The sequence below is a fragment of the Poecilia reticulata genome, chromosome 18 (assembly GCF_904066995.2).
Source record: "Poecilia reticulata chromosome 18, P_reticulata-male-v2, whole genome shotgun sequence".
Lineage (NCBI taxonomy): Eukaryota > Metazoa > Chordata > Actinopteri > Cyprinodontiformes > Poeciliidae > Poecilia > Poecilia reticulata.
The window spans coordinates 16,147,875-16,171,483 of NC_088847.1; the positions used below are offsets into that span (position 1 = coordinate 16,147,875).

Below are 23,609 nucleotides of genomic sequence, written 5' to 3' on the forward strand. Positions count from 1 at the left end.
TGCCCTACTTAAACACCCCTCAGCCTCTGCTTCCTTGCCAGATTATTGACAGCCACGAGCCAGTAGAGATCCAGCGTTTCCTTCCAAGCTTTCTGTGTTTCTTCGACCCCCTTTCTGACCACGGATTTACCCCTCCTGCCAAGCTCTTCACGGATCCCTTCTATTCTGGATTTCTGGACCCTGCCCCAAGCTCTGCCTCACGACCACCGATTACCGCCTGCCCCTCAAAGCTAAGTTTGCTCTCTCTGTCCTCCTGTGTATGACCTCTGACAGATTATCGACAAAGTCCCTGGGTGTTGCATGTTGGATCTCCCCGTGGAGATCTTCATTGCCTCCACAGAAGCCTGTTCCACTGGTTTCCTGCATCTCCTTGTCATCAGACCCTCTGTTCTTCTGCTCCACCCATACACTGCTCTACAGGTCAGTTAAGCTGAACATTTCTAAGATACCCGTCCTTTATCCGTGCATCACCAGTCTTCTTCCCCCTCTCCTAACTGCTGTTTGACCTCTCCCTGAGCAGAAACCAGTATCTGAAAAAAAACAAACTTTTTTTCCTTTTATATACTCCTGTGTGGTTGAATTTCCGGGTCCCCTCTGAGTGTCCTTACATCCAGCTGTGGTTTTCTTTGTCCTTTACTATCAAGTTTACACTTGCTGGCAAAATGCATGGTTTTGGGATCTAAAAAAATTAGACCATGGAAAAACTTTTCAATCGTTGACATTTATTACATATAATTAAACCAAACAAAAATTCGGATCAATAAAACCGGCTGCTTAAGAATGGAGATGCTCAAATTAACACCAAGTGAATCCACATTTTGATTCAACAACAGTATCACTTGGTACTTATCACAATACCACATGCTGTTGGACCACTCTGCCTTGCAAAAACAATAGAAATCTAATTGTGAGGACATTTAGTCTATAGCCCACTTCAGGTAACCGTTCTATTGACTGATTCCTCTCTGCATTTCTAGTGGGACCCACATGGCAGCAAGGCAGATGCAGAATGGAGATTGAATTTAATTATGAACTGAACAAACTAACAGAGAACAAAGGAACCAGGGTGGCAGCAAAAGTTTAATGGAGGAATCCAGCAGTGAGTGAAAACTTAAATGCTTTTGTGATGCGATTGCAGCACACAAACCAGTTGATAACAATCAATGAATGCAAAGGAAATTGGGAAGAATCTAAGCAAGGTCCTAAGGGAATGTAGAATAATGGGCACCGGGGGGGGAGGACTGGATGGAAACACAGAAGATCTAAAGAGAAACGAAAGTAAACACAAACAGCTGTGGCAGAATCGGGAACAATAAGGGAGAGTAACTCAAGAGCCAAACACAAATTCTAAAGCGACTAATATAGAGAGAAGCTTCTAACATCAAAATGACCTGAACCAAAACAGAAGCATCCAGAAACCAAATCAAAAGGTGCATTAGAAGTATGTCTAGAAATGTGCACACTTTGACTAAGTGGCATATTGCAGCATTTTATTACTATTTTACATTTAACTACAACAGAAAAGTTACTTTCATTTAATTTTCCAAGATTCCACAAGGAGAGGAAAAAGTTTTTAAACAATTTAGTCGCTACCTTTGCTCAAAATATTTGGGTGCTGCGCAAATAAGCAAAGAAGTCCGCTTTAAAAATGAGAGAAAAATCTAACAGTGCATTTGACATAAACCTTCTATCTCAATTAATAACTCGGCCACAAATGATCTTGCTTCCTTGGTGACAATCATGAAAAAAAATGAATGAATCCCATCCATTCAAAACTAAATCTGGCTTGTGAATTTTGAAATTGTCATCTGTAAATGTGGCTTCTAACTCTAGGGAAAACTTCTTTATTGCAATGTGTGCTTGTTATTCTCATGATCCCCAGGCCTCTGCACCTCTGGTGAAGATGTGCAAAAACAAGAAACGCTGGCTGTGCTTTTGTGGTTCAACAAATGTTTTACAGACATCCTCGATTAAACACCATCTTCTCTTCTGTTTCCCGTGTTAAAGAGTGTCTAAAGGAATCTGTCACATCATTTTTAAAGGGGTTTATAATGTGACCCTCCAAAGAATAAAAATGGCTTCATTGTCTTTGGAATCTCCAATTGCCATTGACAACACCAGTTATTTTTCAATACGGGATCTGCGTAATATACTACATTAGGTGGTGGACTTATATTTCGGTGAGAGAATACGTTACAGTAGCAAAAGATTCATTTATTTTAAAACTTTTTACACTTTTACTAGACACACTGAGGATCATTTTTGCTTAAAACCCTCATAGAAGTATAACACGAAAAATATGCTTTAAAAAAACAATTCCCAACACAAGCACACTTGCAGGTGAAGTGAGCACTGACACCATTGTGTATGCCCTCAAGAGTCCAGGCCTTACAGATTGCTTGATGAAGATCTAACTGCAGGACGGATGGATGCCTTGGAGGCTGAAAAGTTCTGGCAGGGCCACCATGACGTGAACAATCTAACTGGAGGGCACGAGTCTTTGAATGATTATGCGACTGTTCTCCATCTCCCTCAGCTGGAGACTCAAGAGACGTGATCTCTGAGGACAGGAGAACTTTAGACCAGTGTAATTGTTTGTGACAAGCAAGTTCACTTTGGTGCTTGCCCTACAAACTCGACTGTCAGACATTTTTGTAAAACGAGCAAAGTTGTTTTTAGAAATGCAAAGCAACACAAAGGGCTTTCTACAGTTTTAGCGTGGGACATAACCAGCTTGCTTCCGGCAAGGACTGTGTAAAGTCTGCGCTCTAATCTAAAGACCTATTAATAGCATTACACGGACTCTATTCTTTATTCTTTTCTACCATTTTTTTTTCTTCTGTACATTCACCAGATATCCTTTTACCAACAATAACAAGTGTTGAAGATAGACTTTTTTTTTTTTTTTTTAGCAGACTTCACGCCGTAGCATAAAACGCTGAAAAAGGTCAAATTAATTCATGGTAAAAATGTGAATATGAGTCTGTTTTGCTCGAACGCAGCAGTGATCACAAGTGGAACTGAAGTGCTGTGGGGGCTTGGAACTGCGCCCCTTGAAACAAGTGTGAGCAAGAGAAAGCTCCAAAGTCTCCCAGAATAATGCAGTGACTCATAAATATCACCTTGCTTCTGTGGACCAAAGTGAATATCAGATACAAAGCACCCAGCAATGCTTCACCCACTCAGCTTTTATTTATATTGCACTTGGCAGAATCCCAGCTGCAAAGTTATATTCAAGTCGCATACTAAAAGTCAATATAGCGCTTTAAAAGACGAGTCCTATTGGTTTTTCTTTTAAGATATTTTAATGTTTTAACTCCATATTCAGCAACCAGTGACTTGATACTTTGCTGATCCACCTTGTCCTGGAATTACACCTGCAAGTGTTTTGAGAATGTCTGCGCCAGCTTTGGGCATCTGGACACTAAAACCTGTGCCCATTCTTCTTTGCAAGACTAAGCTCAGTCAGACTAGATAAAGAGCATCTGTTGACATCGGTTTACCTCTAGCGCATGAAAATGCTTTAATCCAAAGTGTGGAGTCGTTGCTATGTTTAGATTTGCAGTACTGGTGGCAGGCAAACCCCTGCCACTTAAAATGATTTCTTTCAGTATTCTCCCCGTCTCCCCCTGATCAAATTTTAGCAGCTTTCCAGTTTATGCTGAAAAGAATCCACACAGCAACATGCAGCCGCCAGTATGTTTACATAGCTTATGAAACACTGCAAACATGCAGAGTCGTGTCAAGGCCTTACCAATTGTCTTATCAAGATTCTCCACGTTGGGCTGTCGGTCTTTGCAGCTCCTAAAGTGTCATCATGGACTTTCAAGCTGGTCATGGCTCTCCTCCAACTAGGTAGGCCATCGCCTGGTAGGTCTCCACTTGCACCGTACTCTTCCTGTCTTTGGATGATGGGTTTTAGTGTCTCAGGATGGCATCTGCACAGCATTTTGTTCACCACGTCTGCTTTAGTTACCCTCTGTGGTTTCTACTCTCTAAACAAAACAAAACAAAAAAAATACACACAGCAGTCAGTCAACAGGTCTGTGGAAGCTGTGGTAATGAAATCTTCATGAGACACAACATCTCTGCAAAAGGTCAAGAGCACTTTTGTAGTGCTGCTCTCCCGCTTGGACAGGATAACCTTCAGTGACAAAGATAAAGGTTATATTAACCTCTTCAGTTCAGCTGACGATCTGACAAGCGGCAAGCAGTGTGTTTATAGAATCCCGTTAAGAACCTAAAGTTAGATTTCAAAATAATTTAGTGCCATTACGCTGCACTTCTACGGTGCTGATTTACTTTGGCTCTTCATTCTAGGGATCTGTGTGTCATTGTAGCTGCAGCACATCCACTTCAGAAAAAGGTTTCTCATGAAAATGTATAAAACACATTTTTTTTTATTACTTTTGGTAAGCTTGTGCTATTGTTAATCAATGACTTGACTAATGAGAGAGCGTGATTGGAAAGCACACAGCAGGAAGTTTATTGTGCATTTTCTAATATCTTGCTGCATGAAAACACACGGCTTTGAATAATGACCAAAAATGTGTCAAATTTGTTTGAATCACCTAAGAGGTCTTCTTTTATTAAAATCCCTACTATGAGAAGGCGGTGCTTTGTTCTTTAAAGGCTGCTAATGTGGGCTTTATCCTTACTGATGTGAACAATATTGTCAGAACTGCTGCCAGTCAAAAAGGAACTCTAAGGCGAATCTTTTTTTTTTTTTTGCATAAAGGTTGTCAAGTTCTTTGATGATCCATCTCAATCGTGGGGTATCGCTGCTCAAACATTATGTATATATTAATCAGTTACCTCCCCTTTCGTTCCACTGATTATATACTTTAATATATAATCCCTCTCATATATTCTGAGAAATTACCTTTTAAAAGAAGCAAAAAGAACGTGACCTACAGCATTTCAAGCTACATTATAAAAAAGAACATATTCAGTTTTGTAGGTTCAGGGACATACTCTATTCTGTAGAAGGTTTGCATAAACTGTCTGTACTGTACTTCCATGAAATTTCTCCCTGTGCTCTGTCTTCCCCCCCCCCTCCAGTCCAAAGGCATGAGCTCTGGGTTAATTGGTGATTATAAATTTCCAGTGGATGTGAGCATTTATGGTTGGCTGTGTCTGTGTTAGCTATTGCCTTTTACAGAGCTCTGGTGGGCTTTAGAATAAATCATTCTTCCAGCTGGAGTCATTGAGAATCATAGTTATTTACGCTAATAAACTCAGATTTATATGCTTCTTCTGGGGAGGATATTTTTTCACTCCCTTTAAGCGTGTAAATAAATGCTAATTATTGGCAACGTATTTGTCCATCCATTCAGCAACTCCGAATCCATATTGTTGATTTTGGTTGGTAGAATATCGGAGAAGGTACCAGGTAAACATTGAAAACGTATACATAAATGCTAAAGCAGAAAACAAACTGCATATATAATGGATAAAGAACAAAGCTAACAGACAATGAACAATAAATCACCAACATTTGCAGCAGAACAGGCAACTAAAAAGAATAATAAAGCAATTGGATAAGTAGCATAATGCCCCCAGAAAGTATTCACACACTATTTTCTTTTCCAAATGTTGTTTTGTTGCATTAAACAATTATTCATGAAGCTGATTCACAAATAACACAGAACGTTACATAATGACAAAAGTAAAAACACATTTTCAGATGTTTATTCAAAATTATTTTGTCGGATGTTATTTTATCTATAGCCTGTTAATGCATTGTATTTACTAGTTGGTACATTTTGGAATTTTCCTGCTATGGGATCTATTTTTTTTTTTAATCATCTTACATTTTTGGACATTCTTTTACTATCATTTATACATCTAACTATAGTTACCAAAGTATTCCCACCCTCAGCTGTGACACTCAGATGTCTGTATGTATTTGTATGTCCAGTAAAGTGGTGGAGCAGAGAATACTCTCATACAATCATGTTCAATGAGCACCAGATTCTGCTGAGGTGCTCTACTGAGAGACCGAAGAACTTGTTTTTCCCCTCATGCCACTAGTCTATTATAAGGACAACTTCATATTGAAAGATGACAATTCATCTTTCAAGACAACTATGACCTTGAAGCACATAGACCAGAATACGAAGGCTTGACTACAGTTAGCAGTGTGAACTTCAATGAAGGACCCAGCCGGCTCTCATACTTAAATCCAATTGAACATCTTTGGAAGGACTTATGAATTTCTAACACGGCTGTCCAACCAACCCGACTGAGCCTGAGTGTATCTGCAAAGCAACAACAGTGGAAGTTTATAAAAGAAATCCGCACTACGTTTCTAGAGACAGACTTAAAAGGATTTGAAACTGTCATCGCAGCCAACATTATGGTCCTAGGTTCTTTGTGTTGCATTGTTTGTTTGTTTTTTTTATGAAAACCTTGTTTATATTTATGTCTTGCCATATTCGATCATGTGCTCTGTATTCATTATTGTTCAGAAGTTATTGCCTTGTATACACCCATCTGTTGTTTTATCTAATTTCTCAGTTTACTCTTGTTCTTTGTGGTTTTGTATTTTCTTCTCTTAGTTCAGTGTTGCCTGACTGACTGTATTAATTTATTACTAATAAGTGTTAATCTATTCCAAACACATCACTGTGCAAATTAAACCACAGCAGAAGAGTAATGTGTATGGAAACAATCATTCCAACTTCATCAGCAAGATTGTAAAGGAATAACTTTTGTGTTTCATTCCACAACTAACGCATAAGTAATCCCAGATCAGTATTGAATGAGTAGCAGGTAAATTATATTTAGTAAGTAAAGCTATCTCAAAATAAACAGACTTTGTTGAAAAAAAAAAAATATTGCATCTTATCTGTGTCGTCAACAGCAGTGCAAAGATAAAGAATAATGAATTCCTGCTTTTAAATGTCAAACTAAATTGAACTATTGATATGTCCACCGCTGGCCAACTGCTCAAACACAATGTGGCTAATAACTCTAAAGAAATCCTCGCTTTGTGCATCAAAATCCTTCCTCCTGCTGCAAAATTGATATGGTCATTCAGAGAGAACATTACATTTAGTCATCTTGGATTAACTTGAGTTGTACTTCATTCCACTGCTGACCCAGTTTTCATTCCATGCGAAGAACTTGAGATTCTCAAGGTGCTCAAAGCAGGCATGAAATCTGAAGACGAATGCGTGGAATGTGTGCAAAATTACATTTAGAGCGGTCCAGTCAAACATTGGCTCTCGTGAAAGTATGACGAGTCAGTAATCTAATGGCACAAAATCGGAGGCACACACATTAAAATTTCATCATGACTTGTAAAAAAATCTGTTCTAAAATTATTTACTTAACCAGGAGTTATCGTTTTCTTACAATGGGTCTTCATTAGTAGCTATTTGGAGTCATACTTTAAAGTATTTTTCGCATTAAGGAAAACTCTTGGCTAACAATATAGAACTGTGGACTTGGCATATGTGTCCTCGCTTTATTATACAAACATATTATCTCTGAAGAATATACCAACTTGCCATTTGGACTTTATGACAGGTGTGTATGCAAGCAAGTGAAGCATGACTCTAAATTCAATAAATAATCATTAAATTTTCTGAATATTATTATAGATGAAAAAACAGGATTCCCTATGTTGTTCCCTATTCCCCATTACGTTTTGTTTTTTTTTTTTTTTTGCTTAAACGGCTTTTCCCTAAACAAATGCCGAGAAGCCCTATAAGTTTGATGCTGTTATTGTTTGGTTATGATTGGACCCAAATACAAACAGGCTGAAAGCAGTGAGATGGTGGGTAAAAAATGAGAACTTACAAAACAAGGAAAAGGAACAAACTAGACTAGACATGAAGGTAATGAAAGAATCTAGCAGTGAGTGAGAGCAGATTTTAAACAGAGGATCTTAATTAATAATAGTCTCAACACTTCTCCCTTGCTTTTATTATTACTTTTTTATTTCACCTTTCCTCAGCCTGCCAATATGCTTCCCTTCACAGCTGTTTCCTATCACCTGATTTTCCTCTGCCCGCATTCTGCCCCAGGTGTTTGCCATTTGCCTCTAATTAGCTCTCCTGGTTGCTTTGTCATTTCCACCTCTGCCTCAGTATGTAAGCTCATCAGTACGTGTTGCTCTTCTGAGATACTGCTTACCTGCATAGTCACAAGAAATTTAGAGTTGGTAAATTTTGCGAAAGTAAACATCCGATGTTTACTTCGATGGTTACCAGTAAACGCACTCATCTCTTAGCAACAGATTAACAACAAATATTGTTATTGTTCAAAAACATAACAATGCTCTTCTGCTCTTTTGAAATACTACTTCTCTTGTACTACTTAACAAGAATTGTGCATTTGGTGAAGTTTTCAGAAAAGTGAGTTTTTTTGTTGTTGTTGTTTTGGTAAGTATGTTGTAAAACAGACATTTGATCACAAAAGTCAAAATCTGATGTTTACTTTGTGGTGCTTGATTACCAGAAAATAACCTCATCTCTTAGCAACAGATTAACAACAATTGGTATTGTTAAAAAAAAACGTAATATTCCTGCTTTTGAAATGCTACTTAACAGAACTGTGCATTTGGTGAATTTGGCAGAAAAGTGAGTTTTTTTTGTCGTTGTTGGTGAATATGTTATTAAACAGACATTCGACACAAAAGTAAAAATCTTATCTTCGTGGCACTTCATTAGCAGAAAACACACTCATCTTTTAGCAACAGATTAAGAACAAATGATAATAGCCTTAGGTGGTGCACTAAACTCAGAGGAGTATTGAGGCTTTTATTTTGAAATTCAGTCAGCTTCCTCCCACAGTCCAAAAACATGACTGTTAGGTTAATTGGCATTTCCAAATTGCCCCTAGGTGTGAGTGTGTGTGTGCATGGTTGTTTGTCCTGTGTGTCTCTGTGTTGCCCTGCGACAGACTGGCAACCTGTCCAGGGTGTACCCCGCCTCTCGCCCGGAACGTTAGCTGGAGATGGGCACCAGCAACCCTCCCGACCCCACTGAGGGACAAGGGTGCAGGAAAATGGATGGATGGAAATCTTGCTCGTTTTTTGTTAATTGCGTCATTTATATATTTGTTATACTTTTAAACATGCTAATGTGTTTGTTTCTCAAACACATTAGAAATGTTACCAAAGTTTTTACCTACTTTGGTAAAAACTGTACCAAAGTAGGGATTGCACTACTTGTAGCTACATATATTTACCAGAAGTAAAAAGTAACAGTCCAACAAACTACTCAAAAGCAAAAAAAGAAAAAAAATAATGATAAAAGGCAATTCAAGTATGTGTAACTGATCAGATGATCTGATTTAGTATTTAAAAGTGAATTTTTTTTTTACTTATACAGTTAAAACGGAGTAAAGTACTTGCAATGCCACGTAGTACGGCAAATTGACATTAAAATAAAGTTTGTGGAGCTAAAATAAGCTAAAATAGGTAGCTGTGTCCCTATCGCCACCATTTGTGTTTTTGCTTCCGTTAATGAAGATACTATTTTCAGAACTAGAACTTTCACTTGAGTAGTGATACTTTTATAAAAGTACTAAAGGAAAATTAACAAGTACTGTGCAGTAAAACTACTCCGAAAAGTTTTTTTTTTTCACCCCCATAAAGTGAATCAAGCAAATGTAAATTACTGTTACTTTATTTGTTACTACCCACTTATGATTTCAAATGAAAAGTCACAACTCACTGAGCTTTTGTCCAGGTCAGAGCTTCACAAATGAACTTCTGGCAAAACCGGTGGTCTGTGAGTTTCTATGCAAAATGGATCTCACTTAATCAAACTGGACAACCAAATTTGCTTGTAATTATGCTTATTTATGTATGAAAAGCCCTTTCAGTAACAGGAGTTGCATTTTGGAGGAGCTTTTTTTTTTTTTTAACGTGTCGCTGTGTCAGGTACAATAATTAATGAATGCGGGATAGTAATCACCCCCTTCTGCAGAATATCTCTAAAAGACAGCCTTATTTTAGGACCTCCTCAAAGGCAAGTGTAGCGGTTAAATTGGGTATGTTGTGGAACCCGCCCGGTGCCAGGTGCCCTCCCTCCTCCAGCCGGCCATCCAGCGGCTCGTCTGGGCAGTGCAGCTCAGAGCGCAGCAGCATCCCGCGGCTCCGCTCCGCTCCGCTCGCCTCTTCCTCTGCCTTTTTCTTCCTCCAGCAGCCTCCGCGTCTGTTTGAATGTGTGCAGCTCGGGATGTGACCGCATTCTGGCTGCTGCGTTTCCACAGGAAAAAAATCGAAACAAACTAAGAAAAAAAAAAAGAAAAGAAAAGAAAACAAAGCTCAGCTCTCTCTGTGTTTTCCGACCGTCTTTTTTTTTTTTTTTTTTTTTGCTGCTCTTACTGTCTTTTGCCGACAGTGATAAAGAGAGCAGGTACACCTATTTGTCTATTTTGCCAAATTCTCACGAGTCGCGGTTTTTTTTTTCTTCTCTCTTTCATCACAGATGTTATGTCAACACTTTTTTGGGTGGTGTGGGGTGGGGAAAGAGGAGGGGATGGGTTGGACTCTCGGTTCTAACGGAATTCTTGTGGGCTCTTTTGGTGTCTTATCTCTCTTTCAGTAAAAATCGGGGGTCCCTGTTTTTTTTGTTTTTGGAATAAGAACATAAGCATTGCTGTTTTCTGACTTTGAGACAGAAGAGAGGAGAGACTCCTTAGGAATTTCCCAAGGAATTTATCCGGACGGCTCCGGTAAGTACACCTTTTCACATGCATACGCTCTGTAAAATCAAGCACGCAAAAAAATGAGTACAATAATAAAACAATGCGCATTTGTTTTGCGTTCTGTTTTAATTACAGTCACCGGAGCTTTATGTTCTCCTGCCTGGGTGCATAGTAAGTAACAGCTACTTTTCCCCCTCTCTAAATGGCTCCCTGTTAATGAGAGGAGCAGTTGTGCATTTGTTTGGATGTAGATTTTATTTAACAATGCTGCGTTCCGGATGGGGTCGAGACATTTTCAGCAGCATGGTCAAGTAATTAGTGCAAGCACTGTTTTGCTCCGTAGTTTTTTTATTTTATTTTTTGCTTCTTTTGTTTTTTTGTTCTCCCTCAAACATGCAGAGAAGACGTAAAAAAAATGGCTGGAATTGCTGTTGTTGGGAAAGTTTGTTTAATTTTCTCGGATGGTTGTTGCTGTGTGAGTGGTCTGAGAAAATTAAGTCCCAACTCAGGTAATGCAGACTGTGGGTGGGCTGTGACTCACCCAGTTTACTTTTTTTTTTTTTTTTTTTCCCGCTCTCAACTGTCAGGTTTTGACTGACTGACAGCGGATCATGCGCAGTAGGTGTCACCACAAGCCCGCTTTTTTCTTCTTCTTCTTTGTAGTTGGTCTATAATTAGACACTCAGCTGCTAATTTATTCAACCTGCTTTCTTCTGCTTTAGATTTACTGGTTTAGATCTTGTAAAAGTGTGTATTGGTAAATGTTCTCTTACCTGCATTGGAGAAACAATGACGGCAGTTGAAGGCTAAGAGCTTCTCCTGGCGTGTCTGGCTCTGTTCTTATAAGCAGCTGGTGTCCTGCATGTTTTAAATTCTCCCCTGGTACAGACAATCTGAATTAAATTAAAGGTTAATTAACAGAATTCTGCAGAAACTTAATGACACACCGAGGAGTTAATTCAGCCATTCATCTGGGTGTGCTGAGGTAGGAATTCATCTGAAACATGCCAGACTGGAGCTGGACACCCCTGAGCTAATCAGAGGTACAGCCTCTGTTTTGGCTGGTTTCCTCTTCCTCAATGTAAAGCAGCTGAAAATGTTTGACACAGCTGTGCTTTTTAAGAAAGCATTATTTTGTTCTAAAATGCGTCTACATATGTAAATGGCTCATGTAGGGTAGAGTTTGAATGTCTTTGGTGTAAAAGTAGAAGTTCTTGTAGACGTGAATAGGATTTTAGATTAACGAGCATAAAAAAAACGAGCATAAAAATCCGAAAGCATCAATACAGCCAGACTTGAACTCCAGATCTTTTTATTACCTGTACACTTTCCATATGCTTCATGTGTATGAGACACAGTTTTATTGTCATTCTCCTATTTCTTTCACTTAAAAACCCAAATTAAGCTCTTTACTATTTAATTTATTTATATTTTAAACTGTCTGGGGAATAGTCCATCTGCTTTCTTATGAGAAGTACGGTGAATTAATGGGATCAGTTGCTGCCATTGTATAAAACTGTACTGGTTCGAGTTGGAAATTATCATTTGTGTTGAGAAATGCCATTTTGATGGTTTTGAAACTCTAGTGATGTCCAGAAAGCAATAATGTTGATGCCCACCCTAAATAACTGCAATGTTTAATGACGTCCAAGATAACGATGAGTTTCCAACAGTAAAGCACAAATATGTAAGAATTTTGTCACTTCATTTTTAAGTTGGCTCTGAAATGAACAAAAAGACCACCTCTTTCTGCACATTGATATTAATGCAGTAATATCACAACTAAAAAAGATAATTACTTTAGTAATCAAATTCAGCTGTGAGTTTTGCTTCAGGACTGCAAGACACAGATTTTCACATTTCAATATCTTAAATGTCCATCATTAGATTCCTTTTAGACCAAGTAGCTTTGCTTTATCTAAACTGTGATCAAATATATAAATCTGGGTTATTTTTAGACGTAGCATTACGTCACGTTTAACTTTTTGTAGCCTCTGTTAAAATCAGGTCTGCTCCACAATGAGACGTGACGGAAAGTGTCACGATGGATTTGTATAAAAGTGAAGAAAATGTCAAATTAGTGGAAGGCAGTCTGCTAGTTAGATGTGTCGCCTTTAGATTTCCAATCAGTTGACCAGTAAATGCTGTTTACCGGTCTGTTGTGAAAGTGTCATCTGTCCAAAAAAGCCATGCATTTCAGCTTTAGAAACTCTTGAGTTTTAAATGGCTAATGTAGCTAAAAAGGGGCTGTCCATTGGGCTACCATATGGTAGCTGCTTCTTAAGGACTGCTTGTGATTTCACCTCACACCATTTCCACCCTAAGTGCAGCCACTGGGAGTCTTTATCCCATTGATGCCAATTGGTAAAAACTCCACACATGCCAAGGATTACATTGACAGTATTGGCGGAAACGGCCAAATTAAATGTCTTGCGCATGTGCTAAATTCAAATCTAGTTATATATTTTAATGATATTTTTTAGTATATGTTCTTCTTTTTACATCATTTTAAGTGAACTTAGAGCAACAAGGGGGTTACAGAGTCTATCAGCCTATACTGCTGAGGAGTGATTCATATGTAGCCAATTACCCATGATTTGCAGTCATACTTTGCTTCTGAGAAAGCAAAAAAAAAAAAAACCCTCCTAAAAGGCGAGATAATGAACTGAAAAGTTTGTGTGGTTCAGTGTTTTTGCGGCAAGCTGAGCTGAAGAGCAGCAATTGCAAATGAGGTCCAAGGGCAGCACACTCACAGCCAGACAGATGCGTCTTCCCTGGCCAGTGTAGAGTGACAGAGGGCTAAGTGAGCATGACCATCGAGGAGATGCAATGGCATTACAGTCTGCCAGTCAGGAGGCATGCGAGAGATGGGCTACTGTTGCATTTCTAAAGGAATTAAACAACAACACAGGAAACAGATATGAGGACACATGCTTGGTTGATTTTTAGATTTGAAAAATGTTGCTTTCAGCACTACAGATGTGGCTCTGTCTGCCATTAATATTAAAACACTTTGATTACGCATTATGAACAAACGGCTAATTTTTCAACGCACCGTTGCCAAATCGAACCACGGCAGATGGATGTGCCAGCAGTTTCCTCTTTTTGCACAATAAATGGTAGCTGACAAAAATACTGGAAGACTACAGTTTTTCAGGTCAGGTATCCTCGAGTTTAAGGGCACAAAGTAATTTAGTGGTGCTCAATGAACCTGCTTCATAGCTTTCCAGCTCTGTTCACAGTGAACAACATTTTCTGAGAACATTCTGTCATTCCGTTTCATTTGTTCAAATCTCCAAAATAAAAATATAAATTCAGTGAATCCACTTTTGGTACCAGTGGGGACCTTGTGCTGAAGCTGTGAGATGATCTGGTTGTGTACACCCACCCACTGTGACTCCCAAGAACCACAGCTAGGAGAGTGAGAAAGATGCGTCTCTGCAAATCAAGTTCTTTTGTTAATTATCCCTTAACATCTGGGTGCTCTGGGGTTGACAGAATGCAGAGTTAACTATGCTTCATGTGACATAATCCAAGCAACTGCTGAAATAGAAATGGGACTATCCCAACACCTGATCAGTTTGATTTTCATTAATTTATTTTATTTTTAGAAATGCACCAATCAAACTTTTACTGCCCTGTTCTCATTTTCCTCAATGATCTGACTGACTTTGATTTTAACCATTACATATTTTCCAGATTTCCAAATTTGACCATTCTGTCTCCTTGATGGAAGTAGAAAATAAGGAAATTACAAAGAAAAATCCTCATTAATCCACCAAAACGAATGTTCATGACTGCATTTAACCCTTGTGCGTGCGAGAACTGAGGCAAACATGGAGGACTGTATCAAATGATACAAGTTTTACGTGTGTGTGGTCGGTTGGACCCCGTTTGTAAACACAAGGGTTAATTAATAGAAAAAAAAACAGTTTTTCTGTAAATGACCTACCAATCACGGATCAGAGTCCATCAATGATGGTAATTCCCAAAAGTTTTCAGGCTATTTTTTTCTTGTACATAGTCAAATTTGACAGTTTGAGGTTGATGTATTTCATTTCTATGTTCTTGAGAAACATGTAAAAACTGCCCAGTCAAGTGCAAAAATGAAAAAAAAAAAAAAAGGTGAATGCACTTAATCTTCAAGAAAAGTATTGGCTTGTCATCCCTTTGTTTGTGATGAAAAGAGCATCTTGATTGCGGTCCAGGGCTCAGAAAGCCGAGTCGCCCACTCCCATGGGCCGCTTTATAATGAGGATACGCTGTCAGATAATTAGATACACCTGGCGCAGGCGTTTTCAGGAAATTTTTGATTCATCCAAAAATAAAATGCCTGTGCCTGCCAACATGAAAGCAGGGAGGGGAGGGGGTATCTCCCGCTGTCACATCGCCTCCCCGCTCACAGAGGCAATGTTTTATTTATTTATCCACATCTTAGTGCGCTCTTGGATAAGGCGAGGCTTCATTTTGTAATAGCTGGAGCATTTGGTGCCAAAGTTTCTCGTCTCTCTTGCAGAGCTCTCTCAGAAGGGCGCCGTTGTCCCTCTGTGGACACAGTCCCTAAAACTGAATGTTCTGGTGGTGCTAAATATACCAGCTCTTCCTGGCTGCACAACACAAGATTCATCTCGCATTTCTCATCCAAAGACAGTTGTATGACAAAATAAATCCAGCTCCAAATAGATGTGGGTAAACAAGCATGTCGGATGGCTTCAGAGAGTGCTGCTTGCACACAGGTGTGTAGACGGGAAGAGGTCCATATCAGAGGTGGATTTTCGTGTAATGATATGCTAGCTGTCCCTTCTTTCCTCATGTAACATTTTAAATACTGACACACAATGCTGCTGGAAGGTCACAATTGAGCAGACATTTCCTTCGCACACCGTATGCAGTGAGCTCTAAATGCCTTGCTGAATTCCATGCAGCACACAAACACAAAGAGCCGTTTCACAAGCTGATGTACTCAAACACAAACTTGAAAATGTTCCGCTTTTGGTGTTTACTAATAGATCTTCAAAATTCCTTTTCTTGTGCATTGTGCTTGATTAGACCAATAACTTGGTTATACAATAAACACTCTTTAGGTTTGCTAAAGAACAGCAAGAAGCCATCATTGCCGCTCTCACAGACTTGAGGCAGATGACCTAGTGGGAACAAGTTATAAAATACTCATGGAGGCTAATCATGTTGGGGCTCTATGGGCCTTCCAATCAAAAACTTGGAAATCATCACCAAAGATTGGTGTTTTTCTATTTCATGCTTTTACAGTTTTGGTTGGTTTGTATCGAACATTTTCTCGCACTAGATGGGGATGTTTTTATTTATTTATTTATTTATTTTTAAAATGACAATCTAATAGTCAATTAGGAAGAATGGACATGTAGATACCAAATAGGACGTTCAGTCAAATTGTTTGTAAAAAGTCATTCTCATATTGTGCACAGTTAAACACCAAATTATTAAATTGATTTGGCTGATTTAAACCATTTAAATCAGCCAAATCCATAGGTGATTTAGGTTTAAAATTATCTTTAAATTTGACCAATATGTCTCTTCTAACTGGAAGTATCAAGATTTTGGAGCAGCCCATCATCAAAATAGGAGTGAAAACATACACAAGACCTGTTAGCAGCAATATGAATGGTTTGATTGCTGTAATGCTAATAAAAAATTTGCTTTGGTTACTGGGAAGGGGGCCATTTTTTTATTTTAGTTTTATAAAACAGAGTTTTTATTTTTAGAAAAGTTATACTCCCTTTACATAGTATGTCTTTTGAGACACACCGGTCTCATTAGCCCTCAGAAACAAACTTTTTGGTTAAATATCAATGATTTTACATTTTTAAAAAAAAGTTTGGGCTTAAATGTAAGAAACTGATCAACCAGTTATCCACTATCTTTAGGAATAGAGTATAATATCAAAACATGAAACTATACCTGGATAAAAACAAAATTAGGTGCCATCCAAAACACCATCATATTGTGTGCTGCCAACGTTAATGGTGTAGATCTTTTTTTTAAGTTCTGTGAAGTTATTAATAGACTCACATGTAGTAGAAGGATATTGTTTACTCTTTGGATGACTTGAAGTTAATCTGTGATCATATTCTTGAACCTCAGTCAGTTTTGGTGTCCAAACCCACAGAGTATTGGCAAATAAAAATTAGCTGCATTCAATTTCTCCACGACTAAATGACAGCTTCAAACAGGAATTGAATGAAATCCCTCTTATAATTCCCCTGCCAGCCTATGCATCTAAATTGCTTTATACTGATGTTTGAAATAGCTTTTGTTTCTGCCATCCGATATTGTCACAGTCACCGTGTTGGAGCACAGATGCTAAGAAACCCTATTTGCTTCGACTAAAATACAGAAATAAATTCCCTGAGGTTGAGTGACCAGAAATGGGCAATGCTTAATACTCATCGTTGTTTATTGTGTGGCAAGGTAATGTGCTAATTCTACAAACGCACATCAGACCCTCAAAATGTGTGATGTAGTTGCATTTGCGAAGGTTATTCATTAACTAATTTGAAGCAATCTGAGTAGAACAAAGATCAGAGAAAATGTATATTGTATCTGGTGCCGATTTTAGTTCTGACGAGAAACGGGTTATTTCTTTATCAACCATTTTATATATACCACTCCATTTTGACAGTGTTTTATTGCATATAGCTGACAGCATATACAGTCATGGCCAAAAGTTTTGAGAATGACACAAATATTATATTTTCACATAATCTGCTGCCCTCTGGTTTTCATGTGTGTATGCCAGATGTTTTCATCACATACAGAAATACAATTGCAATCATATTATGAGTAACAATAGCTTTTATTAACAGAATGAGTTAACACAGCAAGTCAATATTTACAGTATTGACCCCTCTTCTTCAGGACCTCTGCAATTCTCCCTGGCATACTCTCAATCAACTTTTGGACCAAATCCTGACTGATAGCAGTCCATTCTTGCACAATCAATGCTTGCATTTTGTCTGAATTCCTAGGGTTTGTCCACCCGTCTCTTGATGATTGACCACAAGTTTTCAATGGGATTAAGATCTGGAGAGTTTTCAGGCCATGGACCCAAAATCTCTATGTTTTGTTCCCTGAGCCAGTTAGTTATCACCTTTACTTTATGGCAAAGTGCTTCATCATGCTGGAAAAGAAATTGTTCATCACCAAACTGCTCTTGGACGGCTGGGAGAAGTTGCTCTCGGAGGACATTCTGGTACCATTCTTTATTCATGGCTGTGTTTTTAGGCAAGACTGTGAGAGAGCCGACTCCCTTGGCTGAGAAGCAACCCCACACATGAATGGTTTCAGGATGCTTTACAGTTGGCATGAGACAAGACTGGTGGTAGCGCTCACCTCATTTTCTCCGAACAAGCTGTTTTCCAGATGTCCCAAACAATCGGAAAGGGGATTCATCAGAGAAAATGACTTTACCCCAGTCCTCAGCAGTCCACTCCCTGTACCTTTTGCAGAATATCAGTCTGTCCCTGATGTTTTTCCTGGAGAGAAGTGGCTTCTTTGCTGCCCTCCTTGAGACCAGGCCTTGCTCCAAGAGTCTCCGCCTCACAGTGCGTGCAGATGCACTCACACCTGCCTGCTGCCATTCCTGAGCAAGCTCTGCACTGCTGGTAGCCCGATTCCGCAGCTGAAACACTTTTAAGAGACGGTCCTGGCGCTTGCTGGTCTTCCTTGGGCGCCCTGGAGCCTTTTTGGCAACAATGGAACCTCTCTCCTTAAAGTTCTTGATGATGCAATAGATTGTTGACTGAGGTGCATTCTTTCTAGCTGCGATACTTTTTGTGCAGTGCAATGATGACTGCACGTGTTTCTTTAGAGATAACCATGGTTCACAGAAGAGAAACAATGATGCCAAGCACCAGCCTCTTTTTAAAGTGTCCAGTGGTGTCATTCTTACTTAATCATGACAGATTGATCTGACTTGTATTCCAGTGTTCTTTCAAAGACCATAAGACATGCAAACTGAAATTATATGCATTAATTAAAAGGAAAAGAAACACACTTCCCTGTTTTCCTCACCTCTCTTTGTGTGTTTCTACATGAGGATTAAAATGAGTGTGATTATATTTTAATAATCATTTTAGGTAAAATAACTAATATTATTGCAGTATGTGATATTTTAGCAATAATGGTAGATAAAGAAAATCGTATACCATCATTTCTGTTTTCAATATTGTTGTAAGGTCAGACATTGTAGTATTTTTGCTTACCATTTAAACCCTACAAAAACCAGGCCCACTGCAGACATTGTGTTTGGATGTTAATTTGTTTCAGACAGCTCTCTGTCAGTGATAGGTGCTTGCTAAAAACATGATATAGTTTTAAAAGAGCAAATATCAGTTTAACCTTACAACATTTTAGTAAGCTACAAGTGCTGTACCATGGTTTGGTATTTTATCTCCAGCCATGGAAATGCTTTGGCAATCCTGTGCTGTCTAGCACCTCGCGAGAGCTCCAGAGGTTCTGGTATGTTGTGTATTGACAGCCGAGTCTATTGGGATTTGGAGGCAAAGAAGAAAACAGAGGAATAATGCAGGCAAGCTGGAGCCAGGGTACTCTGCACAGTTCGATGCTGCTGCCTCTAAACGACAAGAACAAGAGAAATCAATTAGACCTACTTCGGTTGCTATCCAAGGGACTTCCACCATTGGAAAGAGTAGAGAGAATCAAAGTGTTTGGCAAAAACAAAGGAGCAGAGGACAAAAGTAAACTCAAGTAACAGTTTTGTTTTGTTCTCAGACTAGCTGTTGACCTCAAAACAACTTTAAATTTCTCAGTTTTCACTTCTTGGAATTTTCCCACATTTTTATTTTTATTTTTTTTAAACCTGATCTGATGCAAGCCTTTTCTCTCATGGTTTCTTCGGTTCGGTTTATGAAACAAGATGGGGAGGTGAAGCCGTTCCCTGTATTTGATAGAGGTTTCAAAGGAAATTCTTTAGTCTCAGTTCCATTAGCCCTCGCGTATCGTTTGGCTTATGTACCTGATTTATTTTAAACCACCAAGAGGTCACTGTCAATAACATTTTCATTCCATAACATGACAGACGCAGCAGTACTGCTTTGCCGAGTAAAAATGTAATATCTAGCCATAGCTGTACAGCTATAAAGCTCGTATTTAAACAGGATTTAGATTTACTGAAGTCTTCACTTGGTTTTATAGGAAAGAAAAAGTCCTTCAAGTCTAAAGGAAGAAATTTAAATCCAAAATTGGAAAAAGTCCAACTATGGGATCAGTGAGACTTGAATCCACAGGATATAATTTATTAATCATGTTTTAAAGCCGGCTAAACTACAGTCTGAATGTAATGGGCAAATGTGGGGTGTCTTAGTAAATACTGAAATAACTGGCGTCTGCTTCTAAATGTGACCACAGGAACTTTCAGTGTAGTGTTGCAAGCTTATTTTCCAAAAGAGGTGGACGTAATCAAAAGGTTTATGCAGATAATGTGGTTTGCATATTTTATTAAGTGCAGCTTAGACATATACTGTAAATACAGCTTCGAGGCTGAGAGCGCATGGCATAAATTTCGCCAACCTGAGGCTTCATTGTCTTTGATCCGAGTGAAAAGGGACAGTTTTGATCAAGCCCTACCTTGAACATTTTAAAGCAAATCCCTGACAAGATCAGCAGCTCTTGGGCTGTGCAAAGTGTAATCTCCACACAAGGGGGAATGTGGACGTCCCCTGGAAGGGTGTTGAAGCCTATTACATTGTGCATATTAAAGTCTTTTCCTCCTATCTATCTTGATGAATATCTAGGACATGGTGGACAGGGGATGGGGTGGTGTTTTATAGAGTGGGAATTTAATTTAACAAAGGTGCCTGTCTGATAGTTTTTAAACGACTATGATTCCAAGTTGACTGCAGTTTAACGGCTCTGGGTGGATTACAAGAATTGGAGTTCAGTCCTTGTTACTGTCTTAACAACCAAATGAGTATTTTATGGTTTGAGGGACACTGAAAGCTTATAAAGACTGTCGGTAAACATGTCTGCTGAAATTGGGCTAAACGCAATTTGCATGCAAAAGTTAAACGGACATGTATGTCTTGTTTAAAAGGTAAGCCAAACCTCATGATCAAGTCAGTCAAGTTTGACTGACTTCATAGAAGAAGTACTTTCGTTTTTGGGCATATTGATTTTTTTATTTGGAATTTATGCTTTAAAACAACTCCAAAGATGATTTTTACACATTCTTAAAAGTAGGGGTTGGAACGGGGGTTGAGAGAGAAACGACGTAGAAGCAGTTTTTTGATCTTTATATCATGTCATGTTATTCCATCAAGCTGTGAGGTGTCTTTCTGTTTCTGACATACAGAAAACATACCATTATTATGCTCCATCTGAACATCAAAAACATGGAAACCCACAAAAGAGTTTAAACAAACTTACAGCCATCACCATAGCCCCAATATCTATAACCACATCCCCAGATATTAACAAATAACTTTTGAAAATTCAGGCTCTGACATCACCATGTTTTTGAAAATATGTATCTGTTTGTGAAACAATTTGCATCCATACAGGCACTGTAATTTCTGCTAGAATAATTTGTGTTTTTAAATACCCATACAAAATTCAAAGGCTAAAGAGTATTCTACAACAGTGGCAGCTCTTTCCCCCCATAAACGTTTCCTATTTTTTCATACTTTGAATTTTAATGTGATCAAAATAAACACAGAAAACAGGCTGTGGAAAAACCAATAATAAAGGTTGTTTTTGTTTCCAGCAAAGATGAACATTGGGCATGCATAAAGTAGGGTGCACATTGTCATTTATAATTGCCATTGACCAGTCTTTTGGTTACCGTATTCCACAAAATGAAGTGCTAGTGGACAGGAGGCACAAATACTGCAGAAAGTGTTCAATGGTGAAAATATCAATGGGGCATAGCCTGAATTTGCTAAAGTATTTAATTAAAAAAAACAACACACGCACACACATTCACTGGCATGTCCAGTAAGATAGATATGTAACTTTGGACTTTTTAAAAATTCAAACTAGTTTTTGCATCCAGTCAGGGTCATTGTTTCTATTTTCCGATTTTAATCAGCAACTACGTTAATTAACTTTTTACTGATCAGGGCTGTGGTTTTGCACCACTCGGTGATTTCTGGATTCCACTCTCACTGCACATCCACAGTTGACTTTAAGTGTCCAGTAAAAGTGAACATAAGAAAAGAAGCAGTTCCAACCTGTTAAAATTTAGTTTGGCATTTAGCACAACTTCCAGACATGAGTTATGCGCTTCAGTAAAGTTTTTATGTAAACGAAGCGATATGAACTAAACCGTTTGGGTTTATTGCCATCTAAATTTAGTAAAAGATCAAGGCCAGATGAGGTCTATGATCTAGACTCGGCGTTGAAATTGGCATCTTTTGCTCTTTTAGAAAGATAAAACTGAAGATTTAAAACGGGAAGATGGACCCGTATTCTCGTGAAATGGGCACCTTTGTAGCACAACCCCCAAAACTTGTTTCATCTGTAATCCTGTGTGTGTGATACCGCTGTCCCCTGAAAGAGCACACAAAGTAAACACAGCGCACACTCCTCCCACTCAGCCCTCCTGTAGGTTTGGCTGTGGGTGCTCAGCAGATCCCTCGGCATCACGGCAGAATAACAATGAGGGTTTTGGAAGGGATCAGTTCCCCAGCACAGAGTCATACTGGGTAGGGTTTTGTGTAAGACCCGGGATTCCTCAGCTTACTGCCAGTTTAAGATGACAAACAAATGGTAGCGAAAAGTTCAGAGTCGCCGGGGGTGAGGGGGAGTCGGTTTGCATCCCCTCATGCAACCCCTGTTGCTTCACACAGAAAACAGCTTCCCCTCTGTTCCTGCCTGGTTATGTGTTGTTGTGGCTTGTGATATCGGGTCTCATGCGTATCCATGCAGGCTGGTGTGCGTTTCCTCACAATTCGTTGGTTCTGCAACCCCGTTTCCCACTTTGAAGCCTCTGCATGCCGTTATCCTCCACCTTCCTCCCTTTGTTTTCCTCATCATATGATCCAATGAAAGAGGCTGGGATCTGTCAAAATCAGTCCTTTCTTCTGTCTGGCCTGTCAGCTTTTTTTTTCCTTTTTTTCTTTTACGTCTGCCAGAGAGATTCACTCAACCCTGACACACCAGCACCTCCTAAACATGTCAAAACGAGGTTGACATGTTGGCCTTTCTAATGATACGGTTTATGTTGTGATCAGCAGCTTCTTTTTCTTCATTTCTTCATTATCTAGATCATGATGTCACAAACCTGATGGGCAAGGTTGTTTGTTTTTTTGTTTAGTTTTTTTTAAAGATTTCTAAGCAGAACTTAATTAGGTTAAAATTTGACATATAACCTGAAACAAACTGGATGTGTATTTTGAATTATTTGTATTTTTGGTCAAATAAAATCCTAGTGAGACCTTTAAAATAGCTTTGGTGTGGCAATTAAGAAACATGTAAATAAAAAGAGATTTATATTTACATGTTTAATTGTCAAAAATGATATATATAAAGTATTGACCAGAGAAATGTGAGGGAACCCTGAATTTCACTAAAGTTTTTGAGCTGAAAAGGTGGTAAACGCACACATAAAAAAAAAAAAAAAAAAATATATATATATATATATATATATATAATTTTTTTTTTTTTAAACTTCCAAGCATAAACCCGAAAACCAAACCTGAGATACAAGCTAATACAAGTTGTTAAAAATTGATTTTGGAACTGAAAGAAGACCCACACAAACACAAAACAGCTAGTTCTTCAATCATGTCACTCCCTAGTGACTAGAAGAAGACATATTGTACCTAGTGTCTTCTGACATGTAGTAATCTACAGCAAGGTCTCCCTTTATTTGCACTTAGCACAGAGAAACACCATAGAAACATTAGGTTCCACTGAGCTGTGAGTAGGGAGAAAATCAATGTAAGGTG

The 23,609-nt window shown here is 38.7% G+C and overlaps 1 protein-coding gene and 1 long non-coding RNA gene across 48 annotated transcripts in view; one reads left to right on the forward strand and one right to left on the reverse strand.

Annotated features, from left to right (window-relative positions):
* The window catches only part of LOC145548914 (uncharacterized), a 72,424-nt gene extending 49,150 nt beyond the window's left edge, over positions 1-23,274 (reverse strand). The window contains exons 1-2 of the long non-coding RNA XR_014084859.1: positions 11,439-23,274; positions 3,755-3,995 (exon numbers count right to left, since the gene is read on the reverse strand). This is a non-coding gene — a long non-coding RNA (uncharacterized LOC145548914). The remainder of the gene's footprint in view (positions 1-3,754; positions 3,996-11,438) is intronic.
* Positions 9,948-23,609, forward strand: part of LOC103480676 (protein tyrosine phosphatase receptor type D) — a 455,017-nt gene continuing 441,355 nt past the window's right edge. For 6 of the 47 annotated variants that reach the window (XM_008435749.3, XM_008435751.3, XM_017310429.2 and 3 more), the window contains exons 1-3: positions 9,950-10,373; positions 10,563-10,692; positions 10,801-10,836. The gene's annotated coding sequence lies outside the window, so the exon portion shown is untranslated. Of the gene's footprint in view, positions 10,374-10,562; positions 10,693-10,800; positions 10,837-23,609 lie in introns of all 47 variants that reach the window. The other 41 variants (XM_008435754.3, XM_008435750.3, XM_008435753.3 and 38 more) reach the window with 20 other exon arrangements.